The following is a 15,304-nucleotide window of genomic DNA, read 5'->3' as shown; positions in this document are numbered from 1 at the left end:
CAATAGCTGCAGGATTTTTCTTTGTTAAGAAAAAAGACGGAACTCTTAGACCATGTTTGGACTTCCATGAGCTTAACCGTATTACTGTCCGTGACCCTTACCCTCTTCTTTAATCCCGGATTTGTTCAATCAGATTGTCGGCGCCATGGTGTTCCCTAAATTGGATTTGAGAGGGGCATATAATCTGGTAAAGATCAGAGAGGGGGATGAATGGAATACGGCCTTTAATACCCCTGAGGGTCATTTTGAGAATATGGTCATGCCTTTTGGGTTAACCAATGCTCCTGCGGTTTTTCAACATTTCATTAATGACATCTTTCATCATCTGGTGTGCAGGTTTGTTGTGGTGTATCTGGATGATATACTAATTTATTCTCCAGACATGGTGACTCATCTGGATCATGTGAAACAAGTGTTACAGATCCTTAGAGAGCATAAATTGTATGCGAAGATGGAGAAGTGTGTTTTTACAGTTCCGGAGGTGCAGTTCCTGGGTTACTTAATTTCATCTTCAGGTTTTCGTATGGATCCTGAAAAGGTCTGTGCGGTGTTTGACTGGGATCGACCAGAAAATCTGAAAGCACTTTTGCGATTTTTGGGGTTCACCAATTACTGCCATAAATTTATTTTGAATTACTCGACTGTGGTTAAACCTTTAACGGACATGACGAAGAAAGGTTCAGATGTCTCAGTCTGGTCGGATGCAGCATTACAAGCCTTTTCAGCTTTTAAGGAGTGTTTTTCTTTTGCTCCTATACTGGTGCAACCAGATTATTGTGGAAGTTGACGCATCTGAAGTAGGGGTAGGAGCAGTCTTATTGCAGGGTCCTTCACCTAGTAAATGGCGCCCATGTGCTTTCTTCTCTAAAAAATTCTCTAATGCAGGGAGAAATTATGACGTAGGTAATAGAGAGTTGCTAGACATTAAGTTGGCTTTTGAAGAATGGCGTCATTGGTTGGAAGGAGCGATTCATCCTATTACGGTAATTACCGATCACAAAAATCTGGTGTATTTGGAGTCGGCTAAACGTCTGAACACAAGACAGGCCAGATGGTCGTTGTTTTTTCCCAGGTTCAATTTCATTGTCATCTATCGCCCTGGGGTTAAGAACATCAAGGCGGACGCTTTGTCGCGTAGCTTTCCTAGGGGGTGGGGTGTTTAAGAAGATCCTGGTCCGATATTGTCTGAAGGGGTAGTAATATCCGCCCTTTATCCCGATCTTGAGGCAGAGGTATTGGAGGTCCAGCGAGATGCACCGGATTCTTGTCCTTTGGGGAAGTTGTTTGTTCCTTACGAATTATGACACAAGGTGTTCAAGAAACACCACTGTACAGTCCTTACAGGACACCCTGGGAACAGATCCACAGTCGATCTCATCTCTCGTAGATTCTGGTGGCCCGGGGTTGCGTAAATGTGTTGAGGGCTATGTGTCAGCGTGTAGTACTTGTGCTCGTGCTAAGGTGACACATACTCGGCCTTCTGGATCCCTATTTCCGTTGTCAATCCCATTTGCCTAATTCCTCAGAAAAAACCATGATTCTGGTGATTGTTGATCGCTTCAGTAAGATGTCACACTTTATTGCATTGTCAGGGCTACCTAATGCTAAAACCCTTGCACAAGTGTTTGTCGATAACATCGTGATGCTACACTGTATTCCCTTGGATGTGGTGTCTAATAGGGGGACTCAATCGTTTTTTGGGGCATATGGGTTCCATCCACAATTTGGCACATTTTCTGGTACTCAGACTTCAGGCATTCCTGAAGAGGACAGATTTTCTTCTTCTTTGTCATCTATTTGGCAGAAAATTCAAAAAAATTTAAAAAAGATGGGTAACAAGTGTAAATGTATTGCTGACAAGAGACATATGAGTGGTCCAGACCTAAGAGTGGGTGATTCTGTGTGGCTGTCCACAAGAAACAATAAGTTGAAAGTACTTTCTTGGAAGCTGGGTTCAAGGTTTATTGGTCCATATAAGATCTCTGCCATTATTAACCCAGTTGCCTTTCGTCTCAAACTTCCACGAGCTTTAAAGAATAATAATGTGTTCCACAAATGACTGTTGAAGAGATATGTCGAACCTGCAGAACCGTCCTCCTTTCCTCCTGCTCCTGTCATGGTGGACGGTAATCGAGAATTTCAGATTGCCAGGATACTGGACTCCCGAATTCTCCGCAGATCCCTCCAGTATCTCGTTCACTGGAAGGGTTACGGTCCGGAGGAGAGAATGTGGGTTCCAGCAACCGACGTTAATGCTAGTCGCCTGGTGAAAGCTTTCCACAGGGCTAATTGGGATAAGGTCGGTCCTGGGTATCCGGAGGCCACCTGTAGAAGGGGGGGTACTGCCATGGTCCCTTCCATGACTGAGGTTAGAAGACCTGTGAGACAAGCTGCACGTGAGGTTATCTGACAGTCTCTTTGGTTTTACTTGTTTCTGTGTTGTTGTTTGTAATGACCACACCCCTTGTATCAGCTGCAGCTGGTGGTCATTACTGCTCCTCTATTTAGTCTGGCCTCACACTTCATTCTGTGCGGTTGATATTCACTTCTGGGATGTGAAGAGCTGGTGTGTTGTCCTCCTCAGGGTTTCTGCTCCTCCATTTGCTAAATAAGATAAGTTGAACTACTTTTGGTGTTTTGTTGTTCTTTTGTTGTTACTAGGCCTCAGGGAGACACTGATTCTTTCATCAGGGAAGGAAAAAGTAGTCTCAAGCCCAGTCACTACTCCTAGTGCTATTCAGGGTTGCTAGGGCCTATGGTCCGGTGTATGAATATTCTCACCATCAGGGTCTCTTCAAAAGAACGCTTTTTTAGGGAAACAGTGAGTTTTAATGCAAGCTCACCACTGTCAAACTGCCGTAGATGCGAGGCTTCAGCAGCGAGATCATTTCGGTTACTACCTTCCGTGCGAATACGCCAGCGCCTGAAATTTAGTTGATAAATTGATCAAAGGCTTCCGATTTTGGATCGCGAATATAAATGCTTGGTGAATCACCTTCATAGTCTTCTGTGGGAAATTGATACATCCACAGGTTCTATATGTTAATGGGATAGATGACTAGGTGCTTATCCCAAAGGGTTTTACAAAATTCTGACCATGAATCTTTAACTAAATGAAAAAAATATATAGAGGTTGACATTCATTTTCGAAAATTCCAAAATTTTTTACGGTTATATAATCTGTATATCTTTAACAGAAATTGACTACCTGTACAGTCTTTAAATGGATGCTGAATCCATAATGGGGCTATACAGCAGCAAATAAATGAGAAGAAATAAGGAGGAAAGCATGTGCAAGCAAGACCCAACAGCTGAATGAAATACAGCACCATCAAAACATAAATGGCGCCTCCAGAAAACAGTGTAAATTTGAAAATGCGCTGCAAAATCCATGCCGGAAATCTGAAGGAATCCTTCTGAAGGAAATCTTTAGCTTAGGATAAAGTTGGAAGGGTAAGGATGCCCGTGAGTTTTTATTGCTTCGTGTGTCTCTATTGGAGAGATATGCACTTTCTGTTCCCAAAGACACCACCGGAAGAAGAAAAAATCTGGCTGTTAATGAGAAATCTCAATTGTGAGGGTTGCCATCATCTGTCAGTCATGTGTCTCCTTTAAAAAATACAAAAACTGTTCTGGTTCAGTGGCAGCTGTAAATGTGTGAGAGAAGCATGGAAGATGTACAGCTAGTATCCAGACCAACAGGAAAATACACAGATTCTTTCAACTTAGTCCTGTGATTTACTCTGCTTTGTCACAAGGCACAATCCTGCTGTTACTGTTTTAGTGTTACTTGCAGGCCTCCTCATCACCCCTGTGCCATGACTGGACACCAATGATTGTAACATTCTCTCACTTTTCCTACCATATGCATTGCCGCACTGCAATACCACTGATTGGCTCCTTGGGCTCTATCTTCCTTTTTTCTAAGCTCGTCCAGGAGCTGCAAGAAACTGGTACCAGCACAAATGCAGGTTGTTACATATGTTTGGTTCTAACGAACAAAAGACTGACACATTCGATTGTGTGGCCAGCAGCAGTTCAACACTGTTAGCGCTAATGGTATCAGCACTGTCATTTCATTTTTCAATTGGCGCATGCTGATAAAAACTGCTATAGGCAACATCACTACCCTTCATTCCCAATAGCTGTCTGTATGATTAATCATACTTAACTGTACTTCCAAGCCAACAGGAACTAGGCTCTGCTAGTCACTTAGAAGTAACCTCCGGTTGTACATCACATACAAAAGAAAAGATCCTAGATAGGAACTGATTTACAGCACATTGTCCTGCACATAAAACACACTATATGCATGCAGATTGGCAGCAAAGGAAAGGGAGTGAAGCAGCTTGTGAATAGTGCTAACGCCTAGGTTGGAATGGTTACTGTAGATGTAGCTGTATAAAACACTCCTTGGGTGACACCATTTCAAGGTAGGAAAAAGGGGAATTACGACTACTACTACTACTACTACTACTACTACTACTAATGCTATTTTCTAGGAAGGTCTGAAAGTATATGCTCTACACATTATCATTTATTGTTTCTCACATTTTCAAAAACAACTATTCAGTGCTGTATAGTGTTGTTTGAAATGTATGTTGCCTATTTGTAATGCTTTGTGTTAATGCTATTGTTTTTTCAACTTTTTACCATACACAGTTTTCTGTATTGATCATATTTTGTATGTATTGGCAGTGAGCAGTAGCACTTTTCCTGCTCAGTTTATGAATTTAGTGACTGGCATGTTTTGTCCATCTGCACATGATTTCTGCACCATAAAAAACGAACTTCTGTCATTAATTAGTTTCTTTAGCTATCTAAAGAACATCTGCATTGGGCATGATTTTCTAAAGTTCCCTTAAACTGAAGAAGTTAAGCCATCCTGGGAGAATCCAGGTGATTCCGCAAACCTGAAACATTTTTTCACAGTTCACACTGTGAGTGCATGCACACAACTAATTGCTTGACTTTAATTAGAATGTCAGTAATTTTTACTTTTTGTAATTGTTATTTATATCTGTTTTGACCTGGTATATGATTGGAAACATTTGCCATTCCAGGTTTGCTAGTTCACCTAAGCCAGAGGTAGGCACACTCGGGCCTTTAGGCCAGATCTGGCCTAGCTGCTAGTTTGCTCCGGCCTAACGCCCCCTGGCCGATCCAGAGCCGGAACAAACTACCTGACGGGGCTCTTGAGCCTCCGTGTTCCGCCGCCGGGGTAAATAGGGAACATTCCCTCTATTCCGTATGCATTACAGAGTAGAGGGATTTCCCTTCAGGGGTTGTTCCTGGTGGGGGCAGGACTCGAGAAAGAGTCTGGCCTAGTGTGCTCCTGCCCACCCCTGAAATGGCCTAGTGGCCAAAAAAGTTCTGCTGTCCTCTGACCTAAGCTCTTTCATGATAGTCTATATTCTCCAGTTTTACTAGCCTTTAGTAAATCAAGCCCACTGTGAGAAATATAGTTTGCCATTGCTTTCAGAAAGTTCTGTAGTTCTGGCTAATTCTGGCTTCAATATTGAACGGGCATGCATATTAGGAAATATAAAATTCCTAATCTACATAATGCTTTCATGTTTATTGAAGTGACCCAACCAGGACATATGTATGGTGTAGGTAAGTTTCTGTTTAGTTGGGTGCAAGAGAATACAGGCAATACATTATTTTGTGCTATATGACCTCTACTGAGTTCTCCATGGAACTACAGGTGACAATGGTAGGTTAGCATTTCGGCCTGTAAAGAAGATCTATTTACTAAAAGACAAAAAGAATTAATAGTTTTGGTTGTGAAAGATAACCAATTACATCCTTATTATAACAAGCCAGTCAAAAATCTCATCCTACTGGAAATATTTCACTGAATTTATTTATCCAGTAGTAGTATCTCTTTTATCCAGCAGTTAATGAATATTTATAGCTGTGTGCATACCCTGTGTTCCAATAAAATATGTGCTTGAACATCTATTACTTCTCAGAATATTTAAACAGCCTCTTCTTGCTCCCCAGTGTTAAATCAGTGCTAACCTTTTCTTTAGTCTTGCACAGTTGTACTCTTTGGTGTGTTGGAATTTCCTCTTTTGATTTTACTTCATGCTGTGAGCTGTATACAGTGTGTATTGAAAGCTAAACTTGTCCTGAACTTCATTCAAGTTTCAGTTCTTTTATTCCTGTGGGTTCAGCATCACATGTGGGTATTATATATATATATATATATATATATATATAAAAATGTTTGCTACTCTGCACTGATATTTACCCTTCAAAGCATTTGGGAGCATATATGTATAATCGACTTATTTGCTCCCAAGAGCTATCCAGATTCTGCCATCAGGGCTGGGTGCTTTCAAGAGGAGCCCTGTATGATAACCATGTACAGCACCCTTTCATTTCCACCCAGATTAAACTTCAGATTTAGTATTATGGTGGCCATAAATAACCCAGTTCTGTCCTGAGTCTGATATGATAGTGATGTTAGGCTTACTCAAATTTGTGGGAAATTGCAGTTTCTGTTAGGGATGACCCATTACTGAGCACTTCTGACTCTTGAAAGTAATTTGGTTCATGGAGATTTTTCCAGCTTGCAAGCCAATTAATACTTGTTTGTAAAAAAAAAAGGAGTTTAAAAAGAGTTCCATTTTATAAAAAATATATAAAAAAGAATGTGATGTTCTACTTTTAAAAATGTTCAATCAGTCAGGTCATTATTACAGAGAGGGGCAGATGATATCCCCTTTGCAATAATCCATTTTACCTGTCCTATGGTTCTGGGGAAATGTAAAAAAAAGCTGGGCTGCACATGCTTAGCTTTGGTTGCCAGGGTTCTGGACAATCCTGTCCTCCCTTGCGCTTGCCAAGACTGAAATAATTTAATGTGCAAGGTTTAAATTATCCTAGCCCAGCCAATCAAGTTGATCTAAAATCTCAAAGAGGAAGTGAGAAATGAAGATGTCTGTGCCCTGCTTTAAAATGGAGAGAGGTCACCATAGGGTTTAGCTCCTCTTTAAAAAAAAACCCAGAGTCCTGCATAAGGGTAAAAACTCAGTGGTCTCTGGTATACAACATGATGGGAAATCTCTATAACAGTCATGGATAGCAGTCAAGAAAACATGTTGTTCAGAATGTTCAGTACAGTATCGCATGCGCAGGGAGCCAGGTGTCACTCAAAGAGGAAGAAACTTCCCATTTAGTAATGTCTTTATGCCAGAACCTGCCACTCTCCCATTGCTTATCTGAGCCCCCCAGGGGGGAGTGAATGGGTTCTGTCCAGAGACCAAACCGGGCCACCTCCCTGAGCCTGCGATGTCAGGCCAGAACTGTGGACCACCAAAATTTTCTCGTGAACCCGACCACCAGTTGGCAACCGCTGCAGTAGTGAAGTCCTGGCTATCACTAAAGAACCCAATGGTCACTTGGAAAGAATGTGGGAGAAATCTCTTTAGTAAAATCCTGACTATCACTGTTGCAAAGGGGAAATTTAGTGGAGTTTTCGATAGCAGTAAAAACCCAATATTCATTGGGACAGTAAGTGGGGTGGGGGAATCTCTCTATTGGAACTCTGGACAGAAGTATAAAAAGGTAAAAATGAGTCTAATTGAACATACTTTGCATTCATCCATCAGACAAGCCATACAACAAAAACTGTCTCTGTTTCTTTCTGTCTGTTTATTGCTACACTAATACACAGACCACTCTAGTATTGTGCAGAAAACGGTGATTCAACTGTGATTTGACTCTATGCAGATCTACAAAGCACTAAAACTACGGATATTGCATTGGAGATTGTGGCACAAATTTTCCAAGTATAGTATTTTCTCCATCGCTTCTTTTTACTACAAACTCTGACCACACTTTAGATGTGAAAGATTCACTTTAAGATTCAGTGCAATGTAACAATCAGAGCACTAGCAGGCATTTATCAGGATCCCTATTAAGGCATTTCCTATCTATTTTGCAGATAGTCATTAATGTTTAAATCACAGTCTCCACAGAGCCATAAAATGAATGCTGATGTATGCTGTTTGATACACTAGAGCCAGATAATGTAGGTATTGGAACCATCTGGTTACATTGTTCTCCTCCAACATCCTATAGTCTCGCTATACAGCCATGCTACAAAGAATATTTCCTTATGTTGGAGCATACACTGTTATTTGACCCCACTGTGAAACCAATCAGCCTGTAAATACCACACTTGTCTATAACAAAGATTCATGTGAGTTTGTTTAGATCTACTTTCATTCTGTTTCTGAAAACAATATGTAGAAGGAATAATTTGCTTGTGAAGTTTTATCAGTATTTATTGTCAAATATTAATTCAGTTGGTGACACTGCAATAACTTCAGCAAGTGATATATAGCTTGTAAGGGTAATTGTTGGGATTATTACATTACAGTCTCATGGTAAGGTTAAAAGACCAAACGCAGACCTGATTGTTACAACAGATTTTTTCATATTTGTCATGAGTCCCTAAAAAGATCCACTGGCTGTAACAATGTCCATTTAAAATCAAAAGAAAAATGTGTTACCAACATTACACTCTATTGTGTTTATGGAAATACCAAAAGTAGTAACCATTATCTGCTATTTTATATATAAAAAAGTTTTATCCAAGAAGCAAAGGAAGTTTACAAAAATATAAGTAGGGAAAGTAACAACATTAAAGGAAAAAACACCCACACAACAAAGCAGAGGCCAGGCTCAAGCATCATAAACAAAATCAAGGAGTAGAACAATCTACAATATTTCTATGGGCTGGACAAATAAATCATGCAATGGGGATAATATAGCTGCGAAGGTATTTTAAAGGAATAGAGTAATGAAAATAAACAAGACAAGAGTAAATAGTGAATTAAGGGGAACAGGGTAGGTGTTGGTATCTGGGTGTTAAAGGATAACCAGTATCAGGTCCAAAAGAGTACTTTGTATTAAGAGGTTTGAAATGAAGAAAAAAATTAATTATAAATGTATAATATTAGTGTGTGATTGTGGGGGGACATTAGAGTGTCAGCTCCTCTGTGGAGAGACTGATGGGTCCGGCTCAGTGTTTCATTGTACAGCACTATGGTATATGTCAGAGCTATATAAATCTTTGAAATTAAATGAATGTATGTGTGTATGTTCCACTATCACTCGAAAACGCATGGAGACATTTCAACCAAACTTGCTATACATGACATGACTGAGACTCATGTGAGTGCACCAGTCATCTTTGTACAGTGCTGTGTTATATTTCAGAGCTATATTTGGATGTATGTATGTGTGTATATATGTATTGCTCAGTGACAATGTGCCTTTTGCTTATATTTTTACATACTTTTTTTTTGACTCATTTACAAATTTCTGGCCTGTAATAATGCCTTTGTGAAAATGTAAGGCAATTGGCCGAGTGCAATCAAAGGCAAAACAATGGAACAACACTGTAGACAAGAAAATCACTATAGCTTTATTTGATTCCTTTTCCTGTATAATATTAGATTGCAATAAATAAATACCTGGGCAATGCCGGGTAATCAGCTAGTTATACAGAGAAAAAAAACATTCCAGGCAAATTGCTTAGATGTTTTGGACATCATGTAACACATCAAAAAAGGGAAAATAGCATCATATATTCAATATTAATATCATTATACATGATGCTTTTCTGGTATAATGAAATCTGAAATGTACAGTAATACATGTACATTACAATAAAACAAAAGGTTAAACGTTACTTTGAAATATAACAAACACAAATATAATAATTTAGCTGATATCAAGTCTCCAATAGTCACATCTAATCTTATTAGGATCTAGTTGGTGTCAGGGTAACGGGGAATGGTTCTCCTCTGATAATCGTCCGAACGAATGTACTGGCGGATCCACGGACAATGGACGATGATCGATCCTAATGCAAGGAAGAGCGCGCAGCAGGGTGCTGCTCCCTCATTCTTCCCCTCCCCTCTCCATATAGCAGAACAGTGCTGTATGTACATTACTCGTTCATGCATCGTGCAGTCCTTAGTCGTTGGAAAGGATCATGAAAGATCCTTTCCAACGACAACAATTGCGCGTGTGTATGCAGCTTTGGAGAAATGCAGGTTTAGCTCTGCAATGTAATGCTCAGGTGAGGTGGAAGCAAACTCCTCTTTTCTACTTTACGCACTCCAAAAACAAAAAAAAAACAGGCAGTCGGAAAGGGTCTTTCAAAATCCATTCCAACAACAAACCACTGCACGATGCATGAATGAGTGCAGCACCGTTCTGCTCTATGGAGAGGGGAAGGGGAGAATGATGGAGCAGCACCCAGCTGTGCATTCCCTTTTCACTTCCATTGCAATCATTTTGCAATGGAAGTCGTCCAGCATTCGTGGATCCACCAGGATGGTGGTTTTGACAATGGACGGGAAGCACTGTACACACACAAGATTCTTGTATGATTATTGGACAAGAACCATTGCACATGTGTACGTAGCCTTATCTTAAGTCGTATTCCTTCCCATCAGCTATATCTGGCTCTGTCCCTCTCGAGTGCCAGGGAATTGGATTGGGAGTTTTTTGACCTGAATAGGCATGCATATTTGAAATGGAGAAACCACACAGAAATTATGCAATAATACTGGAATGTGCAGAGTGGCTTAACAGTATTTCAATTTGAAGTCTATTAGCAGATTAGAATCTTATTAGTATCAATGCGTTGATTAGGTTAACAATGCAGAACTATAAATTTGAGCAAATAGACAATGGTGCCCATGCTCCACCAACTATGTTACAGACACAAAAACACAATCTTCAGGTATTTGTCTGTTGCTGTTCATGATTTGGGTGCAAACACAGATAACTGAGGGTTATCAAGTACATAACATTTAATACTATATTATTACCCAATATTATTATAATATTAGTATTATTGTACAAATATATCTTTATTACTTTAAAGTTTAAATACACAGGTAGATGGGATAAGGCCAGGTAGGCCACAGTAATTTGTGCTGTGCTGATGAGGATTCTTCCCTCTCCAGTGTCACCCATTCTGTGTTGTACAGGAGATATTTCACCTTGCTGCAGTTCTAGCTCTTCCAGGTAGCTGATGTCATCATGTTTGCTTGCCGTCAAACGCATGTTTGCCGTCACCGTTGTGCGTGATTTTTTATAAAAGGAGGTATACACTCTATCTATATTCATGCCACCAGCATGACTCAAGTAGAGGGGACCTGTAATCATCTTGCCCAAAAGATTTGGTTTCTACATATACATAATGGTATATATACCAATTATTATAAATCTCATACTTACCTATATGGACATCTATAGATATAATTCACTGCAATTGTCAAACAAGATTGTTGCTCTTCCATTTATTGTTATAGATCAGAAAAGGACCCCGCTTGGGGGAGCGCACAGGGCAGAGCCTCCCGGGGAAAGGATGGGAGAATGGGCAGGTTCTGTCATCATGACAGCACTCTGGGGGCAGTTTATTCCCCTTTGAGTGACATAGGGCTTCCTGTGCATGCACGAGGTCCGTGCATTTAGTGGTCTGCAAGCCTCAAAAGTTTGGCGACCACTGTTATAGATGACCAGTATTTCGATTTTCAAATAATTTAAACCATGTTGTTACTATGATGGTCTTTGGGGGTCTTTACAGATTTGTGTATTGGATTCTAACCTGAATATTTTGTTTTAAGATACTGGTAATTAAATAAAAGACAGAGAAAGATAGAGTTTTTGGCACAAATATAGAAAATATAATTTGTAGTACAAGTTTACAAAATTACAAAATAATTAAAAAATTATATCCTTTTTACCCATAAATCATAATATTCCCTTATGATCTCTACAAGATTTGATCAATTTTCACACAGAGTTACAAAAAAACAATTACAACCATTTCTCTGTATGTCACAATAGTTTCTAGTGATACATACAAAGTTTTGTTAAGGCCTGCTGTGGCACTATACATGTTCCAGTTAATATTAAACAAATATACATCACCATGCAATGGTTAAGTAGGTATGAACCCTTTCATATAAACCGTAGTACCCTACGCGTTTCGCCAAGGAGGGCTTCCTCGGGGGTAGTGATACGTCAATAAAAAGTTCTCTACGTATACATACGGGGTTCAGATGATATAATTCAAAATATGACTTAATCTTGGAGGAAAGATGAAGTGAACCTGAGAATAGAGATGATCTGTTGAAAAGTTCAAAGGAAGTAGGGTAGTGTAGTAGAATCCCCTATATAAGTATAATCTCTGAAAATTAGTAGACTCTATTTTAATATGAATGGAAGAGGCAGCACAAAACACTCACCTATCTGGCCTTATCCCATCAGCACAGCTAGGAAGAGGCAGCACAAAACACTCACCTACCTGGCCTTATCCCATCTACCTGTGTATTTAAACTTTAAAGTAATAAAGATATAATTGTACAATAATACTGATATTCTAATAATATCGGGTAATAATATGGTATTAAATGTAATGTACTTGATAACCCTCAGTTATTGGTGTTTGCACCCTTCTCAGAGGCTGCATCTCAAACAAGCAAACAATCCTTTCCAGCACCACTAGGAGGAGATGTCTCTATAGTAGCCAGTACTTACACTGTGGAAAAATATATATGGCAAACCTATTGTCACGGACAGGACACTTGACAGGAGGTGGACCCTCTGTGCTACCAGCACGTTTAGCCGAGGTGATATCAGAGGCGCAGAGTCTAAGGTACCGCCCGGTGTTCACCAGAGCACCCTGCAAGGGGTGTTGGGCTTTGCTGCGAACGGCACCCAGGTTGCAGTCCTCAGACTCACCCGTGCAGGTAGCAGCTGACAGCTGGAAATAACCAAAGGCGCAGTACAAAATCGACAGGCAGATTCAAAAACGAAAACAGGACTGGGTCAGGGCAGGCAGAGAACAGGCAGGGTCAGGACAAGCCAAGGTCAGAAACAGGAAACCAGGACTGGAAACTGAATACTACTCAGGAACCTCAGGTTGTAACACCTACTGCTGAGGCAATAGGTGTCTGACTGAGCCCAGCATATATAGGGAGACTGACAGGCTAGCTGGGCGGGGACTAGGAGGACAGGTGAGAATCAAATGGTAGAAATGGCTCAGCAACGCCCCTTAGTGCAGAGCAGCTAGAGCAAGGTGGGAACAGCTGCTGCTAATCAGACACTATCAGGAGGACATCAAGTACCAGATCAGCAGTGCTGCTGATCTGTGACAGTAGCCCCCCTTAGGGTCCCTCCTCAAAAAAGATCCTCCCCGGTTTCTTGGGGAATTGCTTACGAAAGACCTTCACCAGCAGAGGGGCATGAAGGTCAGTGTGAGATACCCAAGAACGTTCCTCCGGACCATAGCTTCTCCAATGAACCAAATATTGTAATTTGCCCTAAACTAATCTGGAGTCAATGATTGACTCGACCTCAATTTCCTCTTCAGAGCCCACCTGGACAGGAGCAGGAGGAGGGGATTTGCAGGAATAGCGGTTGAGGATCAGGGGTTTCAAAAGAGACACATGAAAGGAGTTGGGAATCTGAAGACTGGGGGGCAGACGCAACTTGTAAGTCACCTGATTGACCTGGGATAGAACAGGAAAAGGACCAATAAAGCGGGGGGGGGGCAAGTTTATAGGATGGGACCTGTAGATGCAGGTGTTTTGTGGATAACCAGACCTTATCTCCTGGCACAAATCTGGGGGCAGGTCATCTCTTTTTATCAGCCCAATTCTTGTGGCGAAGAGAGGCTTTGTGTAATGCCTTCTGCGCGTCCTCCCAGCTGGCTCTGACTTCTGCTGCGGCTGGGACCTCAGAACCAGATTGAATAGGTGGAGGTACCCTAGGGTGACACCCATAAGTCATGAAGAAAGGGCTGAAACCCGTAGACTCACTGACCCGACTATTATGAGCGAATTTGGCCCAAGGTAGTAACTCACTCCAATTATCCTGCCTGGCAGATACATAGAAACGGAGACATTGTTCCAGGCATTGATTTACTCTTTCAGTCTGGCCATTGGATTGTGGATGGTAAGCCGAGGAGAAATCCAGCTGAATCTCCAGTAGGCGACACAGGGCCCTCAAGAACCGAGATGTGAACTGTACCTAACTGTATCAAAGGAATGAAATGAGCCGTCTTAGAAAATCGATCTACTACAACCCAAATGACGGTACAGCCATTCGATAAGGGTAGGTCAGTGATGTAGTCCATGGAGATATGAGTTCAAGGGCATTTGGGCACTGGCAGAGGAAGGAGGGGACCAGAGGGTAACCTTTTAGGGACTTTACTTTCTGCACACTTGGAACAGGAAGCAATAAAATCTTTTATATCTTGATTTAGAGTTGGCCACCAGTACTGGCGTGAGATAATATCAAAGGTCTTCCATAGCCCTTGGTGGCCAGCAATCTTGGAATTGTGCCCCCATGTCAAAATACGGGAACAGAGGGACTTCTTTACAAATTGCTTCCCAGGAGGAATGTCCTTCAAACGTACTGGAGCCGCCAGGAGAATTCTGGAAGGATCTATAATGTGCGCAGTTTCCTTCTCTGTATCTTCAGCTTCAAAAGAACGAGACAGGGCATCGGCTTTAGTGTTCTTAGATCCAGGGTGGAAAGTAAGTGTAAAATCGAACCTAGAAAAGAATAAGGCCCAGAGAGCTTGCCGTGGATTAAGTCTTTGGGCTGTCTGGAGGTACAAGAGGTTCTTGCGATCAGTATAAATGGGAATCGGAAAGAGTGCTCCCTCCAGAAGGTGACGCCATTCCTCCAATGCCAGTTTCACTGCCAAGAGTTCTCGATCCCCGACAGTGTAATTCCTTTCTGTGGGTGAAAACTTTCTCGAGGAGAAACCACAGGAACGTAATTTGCCCGAGGACCCCTTTTGGGAGAGAACAGCTCCTACCCCCACAGCAGAAGCATCAACTTCCAGAAAAAAGGGCTTCCTAGGGTCGGGATGCAACAGAACAGGAGCCACTGTGAAGTCCTGCTTCAAGCCCTCGAAGGCCTGGAGAGCCTCCTTAGGCCACACTTTACAGTTAACCCCCTTCTTAGTGCGGGCTGTGATAGGAGCCATGATTGAGGAGTAACCCTTAATGAACTGTCTGTAGTAATTGGCGAAGCCAAGGAACCTTTGAATAGCCTTGAGACCTTGAGGTAATGGCCACTTCAGAACAGCCGAAACTTTCTCGGGATCCCTACGTAACCCCTGATTGGAGACCATGTAACCTAGGAAAGGCACTTCAGGGAGTTCAAAGAGACATTTCCCCAGTTTGGCATACAGGCTGTACTCTCTGAGACGTTGAAGCACAGTCCTTACATGTCTCCGATGCGAAGGAAGATC

The sequence above is a fragment of the Pyxicephalus adspersus genome, chromosome 5 (assembly GCF_032062135.1).
Source record: "Pyxicephalus adspersus chromosome 5, UCB_Pads_2.0, whole genome shotgun sequence".
NCBI classification, from domain to species: domain Eukaryota; kingdom Metazoa; phylum Chordata; class Amphibia; order Anura; family Pyxicephalidae; genus Pyxicephalus; species Pyxicephalus adspersus.
Note: the sequence above shows the minus strand (reverse complement) of the source record.